At 39.9% G+C, this 23,106-nt stretch overlaps 1 pseudogene; it reads left to right on the top strand.

Moving 5' to 3' along the window:
- The first annotated feature begins 18,907 nt into the window (after window positions 1-18,907).
- LOC147688675 (large ribosomal subunit protein eL8 pseudogene) lies at window positions 18,908-19,716 on the top strand (annotated as a pseudogene).
- Window positions 19,717-23,106: the final 3,390 nt, after the last annotated feature.

The raw sequence follows: 23,106 nt of genomic DNA, 5'->3' as shown, positions 1-23,106 counted from the left end.
TGTACGTAGGAGCATAGCCAAGAACCCCCCTAGGATGAAGCTAACTCCTTTACCTTGTGTGAGTGAATGAAGGACCCTGCTTTGGCCTCGAGATGGACACCCCGCGAGGGATATCGGACCACTGTGTGCTGGAGTGTCTGTGTGCAGGAACTTCAGCATCCTGCATCAGTGTATCAGCTTGGAAGTCTTTCTCCTCTGCCTGCCACAGCAAAGATATGCTGTTTATAGACCCAAAAGGTACCCACAGGGGTTCGACTTTACTGTGTCATGTCGACTGAGAATGACGAAAGGGATGACCCTTATACATAGTTATTATGCAGAAGATGATAATCCTGCTGTGATTCTGAGAATCCTCATGCATAATAAATGAGGTTAGTTTTCTGGGAAAACCACACGACATTTTATGCAGCATCTAACTAGTCAAATGATCAATACCAGAAACCGTTATGTAGTACAATGGCAGGGAAAACGTAGGTGAAAGGTTAGGTGACCACCCAGGCCGATATTGGGGTACATTATTAAACATAACAACCACTCCTCATCCAACCGCACCATATACTAAAAAAGGTGAATGTCCTTCGAACCAATCGTAAAACATTGTTAAAAAATTTTAATTTTATAATAAGAATGTCTAAAAGTATGTAAAAAGTGCCTAAAAACTTGATACAACCTTTATATATGTTAAAAGCCCTATTAGTCCTTAAAAATAAGTTCATATATATATAGTTTAAGCAACTGAGAGTGTATCAAAGCCATGGTGCTCAGTGTTTATAAGTCCAGATTTGGTTGTTTTGGAAAACGGCTGAATTCTTCCCAGCACATGGAGAGCCAAATGTTTATGTGTCCTGTGTGGGAAATGCGACATCACTGCTGCTTGCATTCGCAGATGACGATCCCTGTAACACCTCACAGATCAGGTCGATCAAGCAACAATGATCTTCTTCAGCTCCCACAGCTAATGCTGGGGAAGCATTTGAAACATCCAAAGCCTGTATGCCTGCAGTAGAGCAGGTGTCCAATCCAATAGGAGCTGAAGCATCCCATGGTCGCTCTAAGAATGCCGACAACCACATGGTAATACCCTGAGGACACTGCACTATGTGGGCCTCTAACAGCAATACATCCACGTCCAAGGCGCAACCAATGGAAGTGTTACACAGAGGTCCAACACTCATTCTTGTCGGCAAAATGGATTCACTTCAGACTGGTCTGAATGATAGGAACCAAGACTCGCTTAGCTCCCGAAGGTGGGGTGTGCCCGGATGGAGTACGATGCGATAACGGTAATGTCGCTCCGAAAGCTTTTTTTCCATCTCCTTGGTGACTGGGACATCTATTGCATAGCAGAAAAATGTAAATCAGGATTCCCACTACCAGTAGCAGGATTAGCGGAAGCCCTCCAAACAAGCGTCCAAATACAGAGAGTATAAAAGATGGATCACTCGGAAGACTGTCTGAAAGGTGCTTAACATTCCAGAACCTATGGTCTTAAATAGGTGTACTATACCCTTCATGATAGACATGTTAAAGATACAACGTACCATTTCACCGAAATGGAAAGGGCAGTTAGTTTGTACCAGTGCTTCTAACTCAGCTGAGGACCTTGCAATCTGAAGATCAAAAGTCTCCCGAGCTGAGGTTAGGGGTATATCTTTCTGTATAAGTATGGCTTTCATTCGGCTCAGAGTATCAAACCGTATAAATGAAACATTCAGTGAAGGCCATAACGGCACCTCCCTTAATGTGTGGGTCGGTGGAAACAATACTTGCATGCAACAAGTAATCCTGGAACTTACTGTGACTAGATATGTGATGCCTAGAAGCATCCCACACCAACCTTGATTCAGCATTAAGTAACTCCCATTTGAGAGAAGCCTGAACACTGGATTAATCATGGCAGCAGGGGAACCCTTTAAATGATAGAATAGGTTTGCAACTGAACGGTTACAGGCCCCATGAAGCATAATATCCTGGTAGAGATCCACTTAATGAAGTCACACAGTCTGTAGGGTATATAGTCATAATATCGAGTAAAAAATATAGAATGTGCAAAATATCGAGTCAAATATATAGAATGGGCAAAATATCGAATGGACAGACTATAGACTGCCCAAATAGCGAATAGAATAGCAGTAATATCGAATCCAAAATATAGAATGAACAAATATCGAATAGACAGGATATAGACAATAAAAATATAGATGGACAGAATATAGACCACAAAAATATCGAATTTTAGGTAGGTAAGGTAATATTTATTTTTTAATAATATGTAAGTGTTTTTTATGTTAGTATTTGTGTTAAAAGTGTATTTTATAATTTATTTTAATTTTTAAGTAATATAATTCTGGAGCGGGTTGTGGGCTTATAGGGGAATAGGGTGGGAAGTAATTTAAATATAATTAATTAAATATTTTAATTTATTTATTGGTATTTATTTTGAATTAATTGTTAATTAGTTTGTTTTAATCAGTTAATAATTAGAATATAATTGGTAATTAATTTTTATTAATTGATAATTATGTTAATTTTATTTATTTAATTCCCTGTAGGGGGTTATGGGTTTATAGGGGAATAGGGTGGGAAGTAATTTAAATATAATTAATTAAATATTTTAATTTATTTATTGGTATTTATTTTGAATTAATTGTTAATAATTTTTTTTTAATTGGTAATTAATTAAAATATAATTGGTAATTCATTTTTATTAATTGATTAATTGATAATTATGTTAAATGTATTTATTTAATTTCCTGTAGCGGGTTATGGGTTTATAGGGGAATAGGGTGGGAAGTAATTTAAATATAAATATTTAAATATTTTAATTTATTTATTTGTATTTACTTTGTATTAATTGTTAATTTTTAATTGGTAATTAATTAAAATATAATTGGTAATTAATTTTTATTAATTGATAATTATGTTCATTTGATTAATTTATTTTCTGTAGCGGGTTGTGGGTTTATAGGGGAATTGGGTGGGAAGTAATTTAATTGTAACTAATTACATGTTTTTAATTTATTAATTGGTATTTATTTTGAATTAATTGTAAAAAAAAATCAATTGTTAATTAATTAATTGTTATTGGTAATTAATGTATATTAATAGGTAATTATTTTTGAGTAATTAATTGTTTTTATTATTTTTAATTGATTAATGATTATATTATATTACATTGGTGATTAATTTTAATTATTTTATAATTGGTATTCATATTTAATTTATTTTTAATCATATATGAAGTATTTACTTTCCCTACTGTTGCTCTCTTTGGAGTGGGAATAGTAATTTTTACCTTCCCGCTATCCAACGCTTTCCCTACTGTTGCACTCACTGGAGTGGGAATAGTAATTTATACCCCTACGCTATCCAACGCTTTCTCTGCTGTTGCACTCAGTGAAGTGGTAATAGTAAATATTACTGTCCCCCTAACCTACGGTAAAAATATTGTATATTTTGTATTAATATTATGTTAATATATATGTATGTATTTAAAATTAAATTGTATGTTTATTTATTCTTAACATAAATTAAATATTTATTAATTTTAAGGTTATTTAAGTATTTTAAGTATGTTTAAGTTAATTATATTTAATATTTTATTATTATTATTTTTCAATTACTTTTAAGACATTTTAAAAATTTTATATTTTGACTATCTATATTTTTTACAACGATATTTTTGATTCAATATTTTTCAGCTTACCTGTTTGGAGATAGGAGTTCGATACTTTTGTATCCTATTTTTTTAACTCGCTATTTTGCTACATCGATATTTATGTTATCGATATTATGTCGTTATCCGTCTGTAGCACTGAGAAATACTTCAATGTCCCCATTTCTCCATTTAAATCTATATGGTAATTCCCAAGATTCAAGGATGAAGTCCTTACCCATTGCTTTATATCTGTCTACCTGGTGGTGTTCTAGGCAATTTTGTCTTTGGGAATTTGTTACTGGCAATATTATCCATTCTGTGGATGGTGATTCTGTCACGGTGAAAGGTAATTGGTCTAATTTCTCAATGTGCAGCATTGTATATTTTGCATCTCTTTGTGCCATTCTTATCTGTCTCTCTGATAGATTGTATGCGGAGAAAAGAGACGTACTGTTAATATATCGCGAGGGCAAATGATCAGAGCGCAATGATGTAGCGCCCAGCTTAATAATAGAATGGATCGGAACTGTGACTGTCCGTGTTGTAAGATAGGCAGATCCTGTTCCATTATATCTACAGCAGAAGATGCAATGTTGACCAGTGAATAAATCCTGGATGTCATTGTGGTCATACCATTGTCAACTACAGAAAATCCTTTTCTAAGTTAACTATGTCAATTTCATGCAATTTCTCCACAACTTCCTCCTGAGAGATTTTCCAAATTTCCTCATCAACAGCGCTTACAAAGAGTTTCTGAAGTGGCTTTCGAGGACCTAGCAAAAAATCACTAAGATCCATGTTGTCTGAGAGTAGGGATGAGTGTTGTTTCACCTGTGACAGTGTTGAGGTTCTTAGCCAATCTAGGCATAACTTCCTAACACTGTATGATGTCACCACACCTAAATGTTCTTGTTGTACATAGCGTAGGTCAGGCCTATATATAGTAAACCCTTCTGTGGAGTCCCTGAACTTTGACTGACACCTATTTGTGTTGATAGGCCAAACCAACCATCCCTTCCAATTGTTGAATTGAATGAAACACCATGCATGATGTCATCTAGTGTACCCCTGCCATTTTCTGTATAGTTTTGCCATCCCTCTAAGTGTGAAAATGAGGGAATACAAGCTGTGTTCAAGTCCTTAATCTTGGCTAACCCAAGACAGGAAGTCTGTTGCACAGTGTCATTCAGGAAGATCATTTGTTGTGGTATGAGGGATGCTCTAAATAGTGCCTCAGTTCCCTGAACCTGTCATTTCTTAGTACCCCAGAATGATTTGATGTCTATTTAGTGTCTTTCCATAAGTCATAAAACCTGTTCAGACATTTGGGCAATAAAGGATGCAGAGTATATCTGTTTTGTGAAAGTAAGCATACTTTTCTTTGCAGATGTAGGTGCAAGCTTATAATAACATAAGCATGGATCTGATGTATTAAACCCAGAAAAATAAGCAAACTTTTGTGCAAATGTTTGTGAACTACCTTTTAGTGGTGTTGGGCAATGTTCCCAGTAGTGGTATGTGAAAACATTACGTGGTGCGCTTGTTTTATGCAAAAAATCATGATCATAGTGTTGGTAACAATATATGGTGTCAAAATCAGATGACATTTTTCATAAATGCTGTGGACAGTTGTAAATCAGACAGCATACTATTTACAGTTTAAAATCCCAATTGTCAGAGTATGTTCTGGAGGTGATGATATCATTCAAAGAAATTTTAAACATATAGTATTTTCAAAAGTACAGTGGGACCAAATACATCATATGAAACTCTGTCCAAACTATTGCATCAGGGACTAGAAAAGTTGTAATGTTCACATAGGGCAGGTCTCTCTGTTCACGATGAGATGACGTTTGAGGTTTGAGTACCAAGTTCACATCTGATACTGCTGGGCGTTCTGAGAGATAGTGTCCATTCACAAGCAGGAAAAATACAGTCTATAAACCTATCCAGAAGAGTAGGAACAGTATTCCAAGTGCTATCCAAAGCTGTAGCCAGGATGAAACTAGGTAAGTCTTTTTCAGCCAAAAGTAGAAAGCATGAAGTTGTTTTTTGCGAGAAACTGGAGCTGGCGGTGACTCTGGTTCACTTGGATCCAGAGAAAAAGTGTTAAAATCAATGAAGACGCCAAATGCAGTTTGATCTGTCTTTGGTAGCTCAGCAGGTTTTGTTGAACTTGCAGATGTCTCATGTAGAAGCATGTTGATGTAGATGGCGGTGGTAGGCCGAATTGATATCCGTGTTTCATTTGTTTTTTTTATGATGTTCAATTTCAATAGGAACAAGTTCTATTTCATTATTGGTAACTTCATTACTATGTTTAGAAGACTCTTCAAATGTTATCAGTTTTTCTATCTGAACCACCTGTATGGTAGTGAGAGGAGATCAGCAGCTACCCAGGAGCCCACGCAGCCTGCTATTCAGTATCGGCCACATAGTGTGGTTTGATCAGATCAATTGAGACGAATCTCTTTTCTTTCTTGCCGTCAAGAGGCGGAAGAAGTACTGTTCTTGTTTCTTCGACAGCCAGGCCAGGTATAGGTGCTCTGTAGGATGGCTCAAATTCTTTCTTGTCCATAATCTTTTCTCTGACCAGATCCACGACTTTTGGGATCTAGGCATGCCTCGCCATTCCTGTTTTTAGTTCCCTAAGGGAGGTACATTTTACTTTGACGTTGCCTTGTGCCCAGAATTCATCGGGTTCCTGTAAAAGAGCCAAACGGTTATCAATGTCAAATGGTTTTTCATCCGTCACTGTGCTGCCACAATCGAGGTTAGGCACCCACATTCTCATCCCAAATAGGACTTTGTAAAGGGTGATGCCTCCTAGGGAACTTCTTGACATGCTATTAAGTCCCCTCTGGACCCAATATTGGTGATTGACCCAACTACCACCCGGGCCTAATACCCTTGCTGTTAAGGATTGCTTTAAGTCACCGTTTTTCCTCTCCACAATCAAATTTCCCTCAGGATGATACAGAGATGAGTACCATAATTCTATACCCAAACTTCCCATGGCTTCCTTGTGAGCCCTAGAACTAAATGCAGGACAAGGTCAGAGTGTAATGTGCCAACTGTGTATGTCCCTATCAAGACAAAGTGCTGGTATCTCAAACTGTGTTTACTCACTCATCATCACTTTCTGGAATCTGCCCCTAACGTCCTTCTAGCAAAAGCAGTTAGTAAACGTCCATTGCTTTGTGACCCGAGAGGGATCAAAAATAGGTTGTATATTTTCTTTTAACAGAAAAATGTTGCGGTTTACAAGTAATTGCAATGTTTACATTGTGAGTCACAAATATATTTGTGTCTCTAATGCCATTTTGATATATTGGATTTTGTTGTTTCTCTCTTGCAGTACTGATAATTTGTAAAGCATAGGCGTTTTGAATATTGCAGAAAAGTTGCAATGTTCAGCACTTTGAAAATGACTTGTCTCAATAATTCTTAATTGCCATCAAAATATGCTTCTCAAAGAGTAACAATGAGCAAAACTTAAAAAAATTAAATTTTTTATTAGCCTAAGGGGATTTTTTTCCCTTGGGCCGCCTCGCTCTTGTAAGGGTGAGGATCCCGTTGGTGCGAGCACTTTGATTAGCTGGCCGAAACTTGAAAGCAAATGTTGCGGCAGTCATTACAGGACTTACAGACTTAGTCCCCTGTCCTCCCAGATTACCCCCAGGTTAAGCCAGGGCATGAAGTCAAAATATATATATTTTTGGGGAAGGGGAACATGCATGCCCCGTCCTCTTTAGCTGATATTGCTCCGGGAGACCCTATCCACCAAGGCTGACCAAAGGGTAAAAAAGGGGAGGGGAATGTAAGCCCCTCCTCCCCAAGCCTTTTAAGGCTCAGGGGACCATATCCTTTGGGCCGCTGTATTTAAAAAAGGGGAGAGGGGTCTACAGTCTCCTCTTCAAGCCTCCAGGGTCAAGAGATATATTTAATGAGAAGGGGACATGTGGTCCCCTCCCCAAGCCTTTAAAGCCTCAGTGAGTCCATCTCCCGGGGCAAATATATATTTAAAGGGAAGGGGTGTGCAGTACCCCTCCACAGCTTGAAAATGCCATGGGGACCCCTTCACCCAGGACTGAAACATAACTATAGGGTACTGGGGTGCGCAGCCTCCTCCCCGAGCCTAGAAAGGCCAAAGACCCATTCCCCAGGGGCTGGCTGAATCACTGTGTCGAGGTGAGCCCACCACTGGAATACCATTTCCCAGAATCAAGTTAAATCTGTCTGCTCTCTAACTGGTTGGGAGCACCATTTTTTTACCTGCCCCCACTCTTGTAGGCAAGGAAGCAGAGATTGCTGGAGGCTGCAGAATCATAGAAAAAAACCTTGACCCTTCTGGTCGGGAGCAATGCGGTCCCCTACTTAACCCAGGAAAATTACTTCCCAGGGAATAGTATCCCCGGGACCTGTAAAGGCTAGGGTGGGGGAGGGGCCATGTGCATTCCTCCCTTAAAAAAATCCATCCCTGAAAATGGTGTATAATGGACCTGCAACGCTTGGGGAGGCTGCACAGAGAGGGGCCACACACTCTTTCAGCAGTATTATTTTAAAAATAAAAAAAAGAATTGCCGGCTCAGGCTGACACTCAGGATGGGTTCTTGCAGGAGAGCTGATGGGGCCCTGGGGCTTCCCTTGCAGCCCCCAACATAATAATAAGCATGTGGGTGTCCGAGGTGGGCACTGGACACCCAAAATATGTAAAAAAGAAAAAAGTGAATAATAAAGGAGCGTCAGGAGCCACTAATTTATAATCCACTTCTCTTAGCAAGGACCACCATATAATTCCCCAGGAAATTTTGAAATAACTTATATTCATGTTTGTGGTGCCCATAGAAGAAGCAGGGGCACCAACACACTTTTTTTAAATGTTGCAAGGGGCTGCAGGAATTGGGCAGCCCTCAAGTAACATTAAAAATTACATTATGTGTCCATGGTCATTGAATCCAAGACCCCAGGTTAACTTAACTTATTTTACAAAAACACTCCTAATTGGAGCTCTATGCCTTTCAGTTGAAGTGCAAGGCCCTCTTTTGGTTATTTTTATGAAAGTATTTTGTGGCCTGAAAAATGATGAAAGAAAGACTTGGAGACATGTTTGTTTTTGTGTTTTTTTAAACATGTCACTGAGTCTTTCTTTTAACATTTTCAGCCCATAAAATGTAATTATAAAAACTATGTTAAAAGAGAGACTCACAGAAATGTTAATTTTATTTGTTTTATTAAAACTTATTCACCATTTTTATAATATAGCAATGTCTTGTGTTAATTACTGAAATATACATATGATTAAAAGTATTGGGGATTTCTGGAGAAAGATGATAGATCTGTTTTCAATGTATAGATATGATCATGTCTTAATAAAGCCAACAGCTCTACTTTTTATATTTTGGTGTTGTGACTCTTTGACAAATGTCAGAAAGTCTTCCTGAGTGTGGCCTGACCACGCAGCCAACCCCATGACATGCATGGCCAGCAAGACACACGGCCAAGGGCTGTGTGCAGCATGTAGGTGGCTGCCCGTGATAGACTGGATGCAGTGCTTGACCCCAGTAACTATAACTCATGCCTTAAAGGAACTAAAACTCGCACCCTCACCATGCAAAAGTAGCTACGCCACACAATAACCACTCATGACATGATATATGACATCATTGATAACATGACTGCAACATTTGAAAGTACATAATTAACCCGTTTGCTGCTTCGAACATTCCGCGCCAGTGCAGAGCGTTCTATTATAGCAGGTAGTACTCGTGACGGCCATTGGCCAACACCCACAGCGAACGGGTTAATGACAAGACCTAGCATGTTGGGGGTGAGATTTATGGTTACTTAATTTCACGAGTTATAGTTACTTGAGGTCACTGTAACTGTTGATTTACTGTAGGTTTGTTAGTTTAAACTGAAAGTTTTAGCTGACATTTTCCCGTAACTATAACAACCCTTTACCCTACAGTTTTTTTTTAGTGAATTGCTAAGGTTTATTTAATGCAAAATAGCATATTATTACTACCCCTAACTATAATGTCACTTTAACATTTGTCTTTTCAGTAAATATACATATATAAAATAACCAGTGCTGAATAGTGGGGTTGACCTTTATCATTTAATTAAACTTGTCCCGCCTCATAATGTATATAGATGCAACATTATTTTTGGCAATGGTGTTCTATATTTATGCTTACTCTTTAACATCATCATCACCATCTTATCATCTCATCCTCATCATCTTGGTTCCACTATCAGTAAGATCACTGAGTTTCCTACCATGTTTCATGTGGAATTCAATTGTGCCACAGTTAGACTCATAGTAATGCTCTTCTAACACTCCATATGTCATTGCTATACTGAAATCTTGGCTGGACATCAAGACATGGGGGGCTAATTTATGAGAGCCCTTATTCACTTTTGCTCCACATAAAGTGCCACATGCATGATGCAGGGCTCTGAAAAAAGATTTACGAAGCTAGGTAAAGTCACTGTGCGTGGCTTTGAGGGGCCTCATACATCATGAGTTAGGCAAAACAGCACAAATCGCCGCTTCACCTTACTCTGCGCACATGAGGCGTTCCATGGGGGTTGCAGAGGGTTTTCCCATGCAACACCCATGAGCTTTGGTGCTGCCCTAGATTTGCAAAGTGAGGTAAACCTGGGGAAGCATCAAATGTATACACTTCCAGAGATGAGGCATAACAAAGAGAAATGTGCTTATTTCTCCTCATTTGTACCTCTTTCCATGCATTCTGCAGCACACATAGAAAGAGAAAAACACCTTGTAGGATTGTTTTATTGAGTAGGACTGTGCCCCTTCCTGCACAAAAACAATCCTTAATACACAAACTGGTGGTGAGGGTGGCAAGCAAAGTGCGCACAGGTGTCTGTTCTGGGATACTTATTCTCAAAGTTCTGATCACGCTCTACTTTATGTGGTCCCACTGCCACTGGGCCACCAACAATAACTACAATCTCTATAAAAGGAGCGTGTGATTCATTCAAAAAATGATAGTGTTCCAAGCAGTGCGCTCATATGTTGTCCATTCTCTGTGTATCCAATCAAGAAAATCCAAAGGGAGTCTTGGTTAATTAGAAAACTAATTCCGAATGTATTATTCAATCTAATTTTTCAACACAAATGTACATTATTCAATGTATCCAGCCTAAGCGGACATCATCAGGGCTGTTAATTGAAAACAAGCCAATCAATAATCGTTTTTTCACATACATATGCACACTTCACCATAACATAAATTTGAAATCAGTCACCATGGATATATTAGTTCCGACTCACAACTTAATCCAATACTTTGTATATGATGTAAAATGGATGAAGCCATTTTAATGGTCAAAATTGGCATACTGGGTTTTATGTTTTGGAACTAGCAACTGTATTGATTTAAACACATGAATGAGCATGTCTTTTTGATTTTTAAATTGGAACAAAAACAATCCTGCCTGCAATGGAGACACCATGGTGCAAAGGAGCCTACGTAGGTGCCAGGCTGCCAAAACAAGACCAGCACAGGCACACAGAACAAGAATGCACACATTAAATATGGTGCATTCCTGGCCTTTCGCTTTGGTGTAGGGCAGTGCAGCAAGGTGCCTTGCTGCTTTAACCCATGTCAAAATACCATAAATGAGACCCACAGTTCATATAGTACAGAGTGGCGAGTGAGGGATTAACTTGCTCCTTGCCAGAGATAGATCACAAAAAGAATATGTGATCAAACTAGTTTAGGAGGAAGAGTGAGACATCCCATGGATAACTAGGGTTAGAGTTGCCTAAGATCAATGTCAGGGGAAAGTATTGCAGATACAGGGAATAGGATGTCTGACAACTAGTCTTCTCTTTGGGGTGGGTGACTCGACCATCCAAGTTTTTAACATAGGTGATTCAATTTTCAAAATGTGAGTTAGAGAAATGGTGTTAAGGGGCTGTTAGTTATGTTTGACAATGAATTAACAGTGAAATGTCTTGACACTGTGCATGAAACCACACAGCTGAGACAACAAACCAGAGACAGGGGTTTAAGATGATTGAAGCACAAGTGAGAAATAATAAAAATATCCACAGGGTAGTATATACTTATACTACAGGAAACACATTTGATGGGCACATAAACCAACTTCTTGGGCACATGCAAATTTGGGCAGATAATCAATGCTGGAGTCACTAAGTCTTCAGGGTAGGAGGACAACCCTCTTCTTAAACACTTTGTATTTTACAGTTAGATATCAAGTTCAGGGGAAGGTAACTTGCTTGAATGTTTACACTCCCCAACCGTTGGCCAACACTTTCCTGAAACACTGAGTTTATTTTTTTGGGAAGCTCCTTTGAGACTGACAATTATGGAAGGGCATTTCAATAGGGTGATGACTGTGACAGGTAGGAGACACAACCTAGTAATAAGAGGTGATAAGGGTATAACTCTTTATAGATCCTTCGTAACGTCTTATAGACTACAAGGTCGGTGGAGTCAAACGCCACTCAAAAGATTCTTTCTCGTGTACTTGTTGCACAGATTTTGCTGATAAAGAAACACTGTGTTGTGGTAGTGTAGTAGATTAAGTGTTGGTGCATCATAGAATGTAGCAATGTCATGAAGTACTGCATTCGAGGTGTATCAGTTACTCTAGTGCCTCTTGTTGGATGTTCATGTTATCCATGTTCCAATAAACTATTTCTAATTGTATCATTTGGTGTGAAGAGACTCATTACCTCCTCGTCCGTCTTCCCATCCCATTCCTTACACATGAGCAGTTCATCTGTTCCACAGAACCTATCACCCAACTGAAGTTGAAATGCTTCCCCCATCATGGCACTGCCTACCCAGCATGCTTAAAGGGGGAAGAACGGCACTAGGACAGCCTGAGAATACCAAAGAAACTCGCAAGAAAGAAAAACAAAACAATCACCATAAACTGAAACTAGTGAGGGAGGGACAGGCTCGGGAATGAAATGGGAAGACCTGGACTCGGAGTAATGAGGATTACCAAGTAACCTGGCATTACAATATTGGTGACAAGCAAAAATCGTCATATTCAAGGAGTGCTTTAATGCAGGGGCCAGTGAGGGACAGCTAACAGAGTGAGAAGCGACATGCCCAGCATTAAGGCAGTGTGACTATGTTACTTTTACTTTTACTTTCACTTCGGAGGTGAGAGGCGCCGCATTGCATTCCAGGTGTGTCAGTTACTCCTGTGCCCCTTGTTGTATGGACGTGTTATCCTTGTTCCAATAAACTATTTATAATTGTACAATTCTGTGTCAGGAGGACTAATTTATGTGTGTTAGGATGTCAGGATGTTAGAATGTAGGGACTGAGCCTCTCTGCATTGTCAGGGCATGTCAGCCCAAATCCTGGCTAGCTCACAGGGTCTTACCTGAACTCCTTACCTTTCCGGAACAACAGGGGATTTTGGCACTCTCAAACATGACCCTCTTGTACCCAAGGGAACCATGGAAAAAGATCCTCCGCCTTTTGTTACATCGCTCACTCATGCATGCCCACAGTAAATACAAGAAAGACACGAAGAAAGTTTACAATACATTTATTGAAACTTATTGTAGTCTATTTTGAGCACTTCTTCTGCAATCATTAGGCAGATGAAACTTAGGTCTGGGTGGAGTTTATGGACTAATCCCAACTACGCAAAGTCATAAAAAAACTAAGGCATGCTATGTGGAGGTTCGCTGGTGGGCGGAGTTTGTCACGTTGCAATGGGAATGTGGAGTGTGGTCTCTCGTTCCAAATCACGCGTGAATGACACAACGCTCTCCACATGGGTGCAGCCATCTTGTTTTTCTTCTCTCTGTTATGGTGCTGTGCATAAAACTTAATCTCTTTTTCATCTGTGTAATCCTCCCTCTTTAAAACTAATCTACCCCTCAGTATATTAGTGTATGTTTTTGTGTTTGTGTATTTGACGTTTTTGGGGAATTAAATTGTGTTTTTCGTGACTTTTTGTTTTTTTTCCCCTTATTACCTTTTTTCGTTCTTCTTTCTCTTCCTTTCCCTTTCTTTAACCCACCCAGCAACATGGCAGAGGCAGGGCGACTGTGTTCGGGGTGGTACAGTTCAGGTGTGCTGCTGCGGGAGATCTTTGGTGAAGAGGAGGTGGCAGCACTGATTTTATTTTGCGCAGCACCACCTCCCCTCCATGCTGGCAGCAGACGGCAGCCCCGGTAGCGGATACCCCCTGTGGGAGCGCTGGGGGATGGTGCAACAGTGCGTGCACCGCACCAACCAGGTGCATCGCACCACTCAGAAGCTGACTCAATGCTGGGCGGATATCCTGAACCCAGAACAGGACCTTCTCGACCTGCTAGGTGGCAAGATTCCAGGGCTCGGTGAGTATTAATAATGTATTTTTTGTGTTTGTGTTTGTGTTCTACAAGGCAAAAAAAAGTTGAATAGCATACTAGTGCTGCTCACACTCAGAGGTAAGTTACATTTTGCTCACAATGGAATATTATTGTGTGATCTAGTTTCTAGTGTTTGCTAGTTAGGTGCTCAATGCTACTTAATCATGCTCATCATTGGTGCTCGCTTTGGCTGATTGAGTAAGAAGACATTGCAGACTGTTGTCCTGTCACTACAGTGTATCAGTGATATCAGTGAGTAGCACGTTTTCCTTGTGACTTGGTTAGTCTCGGTAGCTACCACAGTTCCAAGTTATTTCACTGAGAAGTTTAGTATGCATCTATGCATTGCAAAAAGGGAGACTGAGTTGGTCCATGAAGGGGGTTGAGAAATGGGAATAGAATCAAAGATCATTCACTGCAATGTATTAGTTCCAAAAGTTTTTTTGTTAAGGAAAGTTGGAATAGGGGTTTCTGTATTAGTATGGCAACTCAACGATAGCCGACTAAACTAGTACTATAGACGATCTGCTTTAGAGAAGTACAATGTGACTGTGTTTGCTTGTCATAAAAAGTTTGGGTAGATTAACTAAATCACTAATCTATTTGTTTTATCTTTTTCATTTCTTACATCAGCACCCAGGGGCAAGAAGAGGGACATTGTCGAGGGTCCGAGTAAAGCTGATCAGGAGGCACCGACCACCAGTGCTTCTGTAGAGGGATCAGATCATACCAGTAAGTCTTAATATTTATTAATATTTCCCTAATGTTGGGTTTTAGGATTGCTGTGGGTTTAAGGTAGAATCTTGGGCTATTGGAATGTTGGTACCCAGTTCCAGGATGGGAGTTGCTGCCTGGAGGCTGGTGTCGCTGGTGAGAAATACAGTTTCTCTGACACCTTTACATACCGTCTTCCTTCCATGTTACGACGAAGACAAGATACAAACCCACTCATGCAAAGCACAGTGGATAACATTGTGTTTAATTCCTGTTATCCCTGCATTGTCTTTTTTTTCTCCTTATATTATATGTTTTTCTTTTTTGGGAGCTGACTTTTTCTGGTCTGTACTCTAGTGGTAGTAAAAATACTTAATTGTATTAATAATTGATTACAATAAAAAATACAAGCATTTAAAAGAAGATTTGTCAATAATTTAAATAATTAACACTTTCCCTAAAGGTCAATGCACACCACGTATTACAAAGATGCTGTAAGTTCACACAATGGTTTCTGTACTTTGTCTATCCGCCTACCACTGTATTACTGTATTCTTTACTTTGGTTTATTTCTTTTCCCAAGTTAAAAAGTGCTAATGTGCTAATTTGGTAAAGTATATGCATCTAATTTATCATATAATATTCTGTACATATGTTTCCCTGATATATATGCAAATTCTAATCCTTTTACTACAATAGTAACATATAATATTTAATCATTTGCCGATATAATAAACTTTTTCACCTAAATCTATGATTTCAAGATAAACTAAAGTGCTAATAAGCCAAATGTGCAAATTCTTTCACCATTTTGTCTATAGATCATGATTTTTTATTTCACTTTATTGCTTTCACGAATATATTAAGGTGCTAAAATGCTGGGAATATATGATACATATTTTTCTCGAGATTATGCAATTTTGAATTTTTAGTTCTCTAAAGTAAAAATCTGCATTACTTCCCAATATATGAGCCATCTAAGCAGTTAATGCTTTATAGGCATGATCTAAAAACTTTATGATCATTGTTATTTTTTACGGTCCCCTTTGAGCCTAAAAGGGTATCTAATGGCCTCAGCAGTTGTTCTTGTTTTTGCATTTTTAAATGAGGAACATTGGTATGTCCTCCATATGGACAACAGTTTAGGGCAGATACATATTAACCCCTTCGCTGCGGTGGCAATTCCGCCGCAGCACTAAGGGGGTGGGGGGACCGCGCAGCGCTCCCATGCTCCTGACTGAACCCCTCCGTCACGAGCCTCGGGTGCGCTGTGCTGATGACGGAGCGGTTCCGTCATGGCCCCGCCCGCTCAACAGAACGTCCAGCGCAGGCGCGGAATCCGCACCGCGCAGGCGCGCTGAGCGGGCCGTGACGGAGCCACTCTGTCATCAGCACAGCGCATCAGTGGCTGGTGACGGAGCGGTTCCTTCACCAGCAGGGGAGGGGTTAAGTGTTCAAGTGATTCATCAGAAGTCCCACAGAGCCGACATGTGAGTCTACCTTTAAGTGCCTGGTTCCATTTCCCTCCAAACTCCCAAATTGGTATATAAAATAGTCCATTTATATAACCAGGTAGGTTCCATCCTAAATATTCTTGACTATGTACAGTGTATTTATCGATTAATAAATCCATATGATTATATTTTCCAGCTTGCAGAAGGTCTAAATTCCACTGCTTAGTAGTGAGCGTATTGCGTATTAGATTTTTTCGCACAGATCCGATCATTTGCCCCATCTCCTGTATGTCAGGCAGAACATAAGATCCTAATCCCATCAATGTACTATACAGTTTTATGTCTCTGTATTTGGATCTCACTAAATCCTAAAATATTAGATGTTTCAATGTAGACAGATCAGCCTTGGCTCAATCATTAATGTAATTCACACACCTTCTGTTGTGCAGTAGTACCAAGGATTTTAGACCGAGTTCCAATCTTATGATACAGTGTGGGTTTGCCTGTTGTAAATATAGTGGTTGGTAGCGTTATTCCAGCAGGGAATGACGTCCTCAAAAAGCACTCAGAAAAAAAAATTCCTTTCAAGGTTTAGAATTTTCGAAATAAAGTTTTATTCAAGAAGTTTTTTCAATTTATTGAATCATTCGTTTCATTCGCAATCAAATGTTAATTGTTCATCATTTATAATACATAGCCCAATGCATTTCGGGCAATTTTGCCCTTCTTCAGGGTAATAGTTATTCTGTAGAAGGAAAAATAAACACAACTATAATGACAAATATACATGGTGATTAATGATTATTCAAATTACCATTGAGTTTCATGACACTTCATTGAGAACCTTCAATTGAAAAATAAATGAACTCACAGTCTCGTCTGATAGCCCAAATGAAACACTTGTTATTTAGCAGCATATTAATTGTAGAAAACTAAACGCGTATATGTACGTTAAAGAAAAAATATAGAAGCACAATGATCCCCCATTTTAAGAACACACAAAAGCGAACAGAGTAAAGTGATGTTCATACCTTGGTTCTTAAGGATTTTTGGTTCTAATTTAAAGATTGTTCGATTGAAGTACAGGCCTGTAAAAACAATATCGGGAATTGTAACCTACAATTCGTAAGAAACTGAGTCAGGCAAACAATAGTCGGTCGCTAAACACTCGATAAAGAAACGTACCCTTAATTACGGCTGCAGCAGCTTGCTCAGTTATCAAAGATATTGCAGTCCAGTATTGCGGGCAATATTACGGGCCGAGTTCTAAAAGTAAATCAACAAACTCAACCGTTAAGGTACTAATCTTTTTAGGCTTATTCTGAAAAGAAATTATGGCTTGTGGGATATTATAGCTCATATCTGGTTTGTCACTACTTGTAATTTAGCTTGCCAGAGGCTGTAAGGTTTGGTTAAAATCTCCAGTTATAATGACCAACAATTGTTTGTATGCAACCATTATTTGCTCCAGTTCATCTAATGTTGCCCGATATCTGCACTTATTTTTCACCAATTGGGGAGGGAAATATATATTGTGATGATCAAAAACTTTGTTGAGTTTTGATTTGTTACAGAACTTATAATATATATTTCGGAGATGTTTTGAATTTTTTGCTTGTCATACATAGTTTGGTACTTATTGATATTGTCAGACCTCCACTTGGCCTTCCGAAGGCATTCTTTCTTGCTTTAATTTCATGTGTTGTGTAATTTCATATGGTTAAATTTGCTGATTGCCAGGTTTCCTATAAGCATATAACACATTGTTCTTGTAAAACATTTCTTCCCTGGCCTTTTTTAGTTGTCGATCAAAGTCTCTAATCTCCAGTTCCACATCTTCTGCTTCTTTGGTAATCTTTCCCTCCTATATATCTTGTGGTACTGTAAGACAAAGAATAACACATTTCAGTACTCTACTATCTAGCGTGAAGATTGCAGGCCCAATGAAGCTAGTATTATATAAACAATATTCACCATATATGTTTGTTGAGAGAAGGCTATCTTTTTCCTGCTCTTGCTCTAACAAGTTTATGAGAGAGTGGTCTTGGTCATCATGGACCACCCTTCCAACGTAGTGTATTACTGGTTCATTTATAAACATTCATTTATAAAGTATACCAGCATTTTCCTATGACAGTACAGCATGGTTGGAAAAAAGTATGAGGTCCCACTTTCATTGCATTTGCTAACCAACAACATATGTCATTCATTGACTTCTATTTCACCCCTGGCTTGTCTAACTTTGTGAACCAATTAAATTTCCAAAGTGATATTTTTCTTATAAGATACTGCAGTCCTAAATAAACTGTAGTGATGTATTGTAAATGTATTTGAAGTGGTATTTCTGGCATCTAAAATGTTTATAATGTGTTATTCTAGCCACACTCGAACACCAGTGATGCCAGCTCTAGTGCTGCTGCAGAAGGAGACAATTCAGCTGGATGGGGACACGCTGAAGTAGGGATGGGCACTGGTAAGTCACATCATTTCTTGTAATTACTATACTCACCAGCTACTACCAGGGCGTCATCAACATGTGACTGAGACCCCTCCTCCAGCCTTACCAGCTGCAGCAGTGGGTGAGTTATGAATTATGGCCTCTTCTATCTGCAACTCACCAAAAGCTCACACAATGAGCGTCGATAGCTTGAGGGTAACATGAAAGAACAGAAGGTTAAAAGAAAGGAAATGGTGCTTTCTCTATCACCGTCAGCCATGCCGAAGGGGAAGAAGGCTAAAGGAAAGAAGGTGGCCCGGCCCCTTCAGTGGTGAAGAAGCTCGAGGCTAAGAAAGTCGTAAACCCCCTCTTCGAGAAGAGACCCAAAAACTATGGCATTGGCCAGGATATTCAACCCAAGCGTGATCTGACTCGCTTCGTCAAATGGCCCGCTACATCCGGCTGCAGCGCCAGAGGTCCATCCTCTACAAGAGGCTTAAAGTACCACCTGCGATCAACCAGTTCACGCAGGCCCTGGACTGACAGACGGCTACTCAGCTCTTTAAGCTGGCCCACAAATACAGACCAGAGACTAAGCAGGAGAAGAAGCAGAGGCTCTTGGCTCGAGCTGAACAGAAGGCTGCGGGCAAGGGGGATGCTCCAACCAAGAGGCCACCGGTGCTCCGTGCAGGCGTGAACACAGTAACCACTCTGGTTGAAAATAAGAAGTCCCAATTGGTGGTAATTGCCCGTGATGTGGACCCCATCGAGCTTGTAGTTTTCTTGCCTGCTCTCTGCCGTAAAATGGGCATTCCATACGGCATCATCAAGGGCAAGGCAAGGCTCGGGCGACTAGTCCACAGGAAGACCTGCGCTTCGGTTGCCTTCACGCAAGTTAATCCGGAAGATAAGGGTGCGCTAGCCAAGCTGATGAGATTCATCGTCACTGGGGTGGCGGTATCCTGGGACCCAAATCGGTGGCTCGTATTGCAAAACTTGAGAAAGCCAAGGCAAAGGAGCTGGCCACCAAGCTGGGTTAAGTCAACATCATCTGTTCTGTACATAATAAACTATGAAAGAAAGAAAAAAAAAAGAAAGGAAATGGTATGTGAGTGAAAGAGTGGGTGGATGGGAAGGTGATAGGGTGCATGGGTGTGTAAAGGGATGTATGGGAAAAAGGATGGTTAGAAGAAAGGGTAAATAACCTAATGGATTGATAATAGATTGAAAATTCTGGTGAAAAACTGGATGAGAGAAAGTAAAGCTCAATCATGGTGACTATGGGTGAATTAGAATGAAAGGATTAATGAATATTTGGATTGTTTGGATAAATAAGCAAGGCAACTCTTCTCCTGAGGAGCATGCTACTCATCTACTTTGCTTACTTTGTTTATGTGAGGTTATAAAAGCTATGGTTCAAAGTGCGGATATTTTTTATTTTTTGTTCTACTCCCTTGACTCGCTGTATTTGTTAAGTGAGCCAGATGTATCTCTCCCATTATTCATCACCCCCTCCCCGCCTATAACATCTTTTTGCCTCCTATGACCGAGTGCAGTATGGGTCAATTTGTGACTGCAGTGTTGGCTTTGCAATGTGCATCTGCTTCTGTAAATGCGGCATTTACATTCTAACCAATGCACTGCAAAGCAAACACAAAAGGTGTGTTGTTTCCCTTTTCCCACTCTGTCTCCACTCAGTCTCCTCTTAGTTCTTCACTCCTTTATTATTTCCTAAGTTCTTCCGTCCCAGCCTCCAAATTCGAAAATCCATTCTTGGCATGTGCCACATTTCATTTTATAACCATGTGAAGTGAAGTGATTCCAGAATATAAATTTTTCATAGTTTCCCATAAGAGATTTATGTTACAAATATTTAGATTATTGCCTTTCGACTTGTACAGTTACTGGATAAGGCAGAGATGATGAATCAATGATCCCTCTACCCTACCCTGAAGTAGAATAAGTCAAGTTTCCATTCATTTCATTTAGATACTTTATTCAGTTTTTAGTAGTTTAAAACCATAAAAGCAATATTACTACCAACAATACAATACATGATTAAAACAGAGATCCAAGCCCCATCAGTTATACATATACAAAACAATGACATATAAAAAGTTAAAAAATATAAAACACAGCCATTAAGGAACAAAATATAAAGTAGCTGTAGTTTGGCATATACTCAATTCATCCGACTTTTTCTACGTTTTATAGCTGATTTTAAAAAAACAATCAGGAATAAGGTGCTCTCAGGCTTCAGCAATTGTAAGTGGCAGAGGGCTGGACGGACTTGGGTAAAGTTCTGTACTCTAAACAGGGGTTTTAAAAAAGACCTCCGTGGTATCTCATAAAGGGGGCATACAAATAAAAAGTGTACCAGGTCCTGCGGAGACACATTGTCGCAGCCGCAGGACGGTAACACTTGGCCCTTATGGCAGCCGCTGGGGACGGCTAATAGGAGGTGGTAGTAGTCTAGGCGAAACCTGGTCAACAAGAAACGCTCATAGCCCGATATAGACCATGTAAGGTAAGGCTTTAGACTGGGGGTAGTTTTCAACATAACATATTTGCGTACACTGGGTTTAATTAATTCAACCTCATCACGATTCAATTGCTTTAGGGAAATAAAAGTTTTCTTCACAAAATCCACATCAGTATGTGCAATTGAATCTGGATTCATAAAGAGGCCTGGGCGCCCCAATGCAGAGAAGCAGTCTTTTAGATATTTTAGCCATGGAATTTTGAGCATGTGATCCATGGCCAGAACATCCTTTAAAAGCAGATGGTTTAGGGACAGATCTTTATTAAGCCAGCACTTAAGCCAAAAGCCTAATGGCCGAAGTGCTACGGTGTCGTTAATAAATAGGGTACCAGTTTCCTCATGGACTATTTGATTGGTGGTCCCTGATGGTACACACAGAAGTTGTTTTAGGAATTTATTCTCTACGACCCCTATACCATCAGCTACCACGTACCCCCATAGTTCACTTCCATAACTGCCTATTGTGACACTTTTTGCATTATAGAGTTTTAAAAGGGCCTCAACCGGGCGATTGCCCATTTTCTTGGCAAAGTTGAAGATAGCAGCGTTAGCCCTTATGATTTCTCCTCTTTTCTTCTTTAGCAGTGGTCCTCAGTTTAGCAGGTCATCGAATATAACTCCCAGGTAAGAAAATGTCTTAGTCCTAGGTACCTTCTCTGTTTTGACCGTAAACTGGTATTGTTTCGTGGTGCCCTTCCCCACCTGCATCGTGTAAGATTTGTTATTATTAATAGAAAGGTCACGAGCAGCCATGAAACTATGGAAAGCGGTTAATAGGGACTGTAAGCCTACTGCAGTTCTTGCTAGAAGGACGGCGTCGTCCGCGTATAGCAGAACTGGTAGGCCCCTCTCACCGGCATAAGGGTAATCAACTCCGGTGCTGATCAGGCACTCTTCTAGATTGTTGATATATACATTTAAAAGAAAGGGGGCCAAGATGCACCCCTGTCTTACACCTCTGTGGACACCGAAGTCCCTGGATACTTTAAGATCTTTTGAGTATCTTACATTGGCCCTTGTTTCCCGGTGTATGTCTCTCAAGAAGATAACCAAAGCTGGTTGGACCTCCATGGCGCCCATGGAGTCCCATAGCTTCGCCCGATTAACGCTGTTGAATGCAGATGAGAGATCCATGAACGCCATGTATACGGTGCCCTGCCAGGCCATGTTATACTTCCTCAGGATTGTGTACAAGTTGATACATTGAGCCAGTGTAGAGAGTCCTGACCAGAACCCGTACTGTATACTGGAGATGACCCTATTTGCGTTAGCCCATGATGTCAGTCTATTCAGGATTACACCTCCACAACTTTAACAACAGAGTCGATAAGCGATATTGGCCTGTAACAGGTTGTGCTATTACGATCGCCTTTCTTGAATATTGGCACGATTGTTGAGGTGCCCCAGGACTTTGGACAACTGTGTTGAGCAGCAGCGTTAACCACTGCAGTCAGAACTGGTGTCCATAATGATACATTAGAGTTAAAGAGATCTGGGGGCATACCGTCGGGTCTGGGGGCTTTGTTACTTGTCAGCCCTATGATGCCTTTGTCTATCTCATTTGGTGTAAAGTGGGGGAAGGCTTGTACCCGGTCATCACTGTGGCTTTCTACTTGTGAGGTATTACTGCTGAAAATAGAAGTAAAATGTGATACGCAATCATCTTCAGTGATATTAGTATCTACCGCCAGCTCCCCTTCTCTGGCAAACAGTAGTCTATTAATAACTCCCCAGAAATGCTCACTGTTACCCAAGACATTTGGATCAAGAAGTCCTTGCCAGACTTTGTTCTTTAAGTATACCTTTCGCTTTGCCAGAGCCTTTTTATAACTATGGCGTAGTGTCCGAACCAACTGCACATCCCTAAAGCTAGTCTTCAGGGCTGCCTTTAAGGCTTGGGCAGCTTTTGAACAGGTCTGG

This window comes from Lissotriton vulgaris, chromosome 10 (assembly GCF_964263255.1).
Source record: "Lissotriton vulgaris chromosome 10, aLisVul1.2, whole genome shotgun sequence".
Taxonomy (NCBI): domain Eukaryota; kingdom Metazoa; phylum Chordata; class Amphibia; order Caudata; family Salamandridae; genus Lissotriton; species Lissotriton vulgaris.
This window is presented reverse-complemented; position numbering and strand designations above follow the sequence as displayed.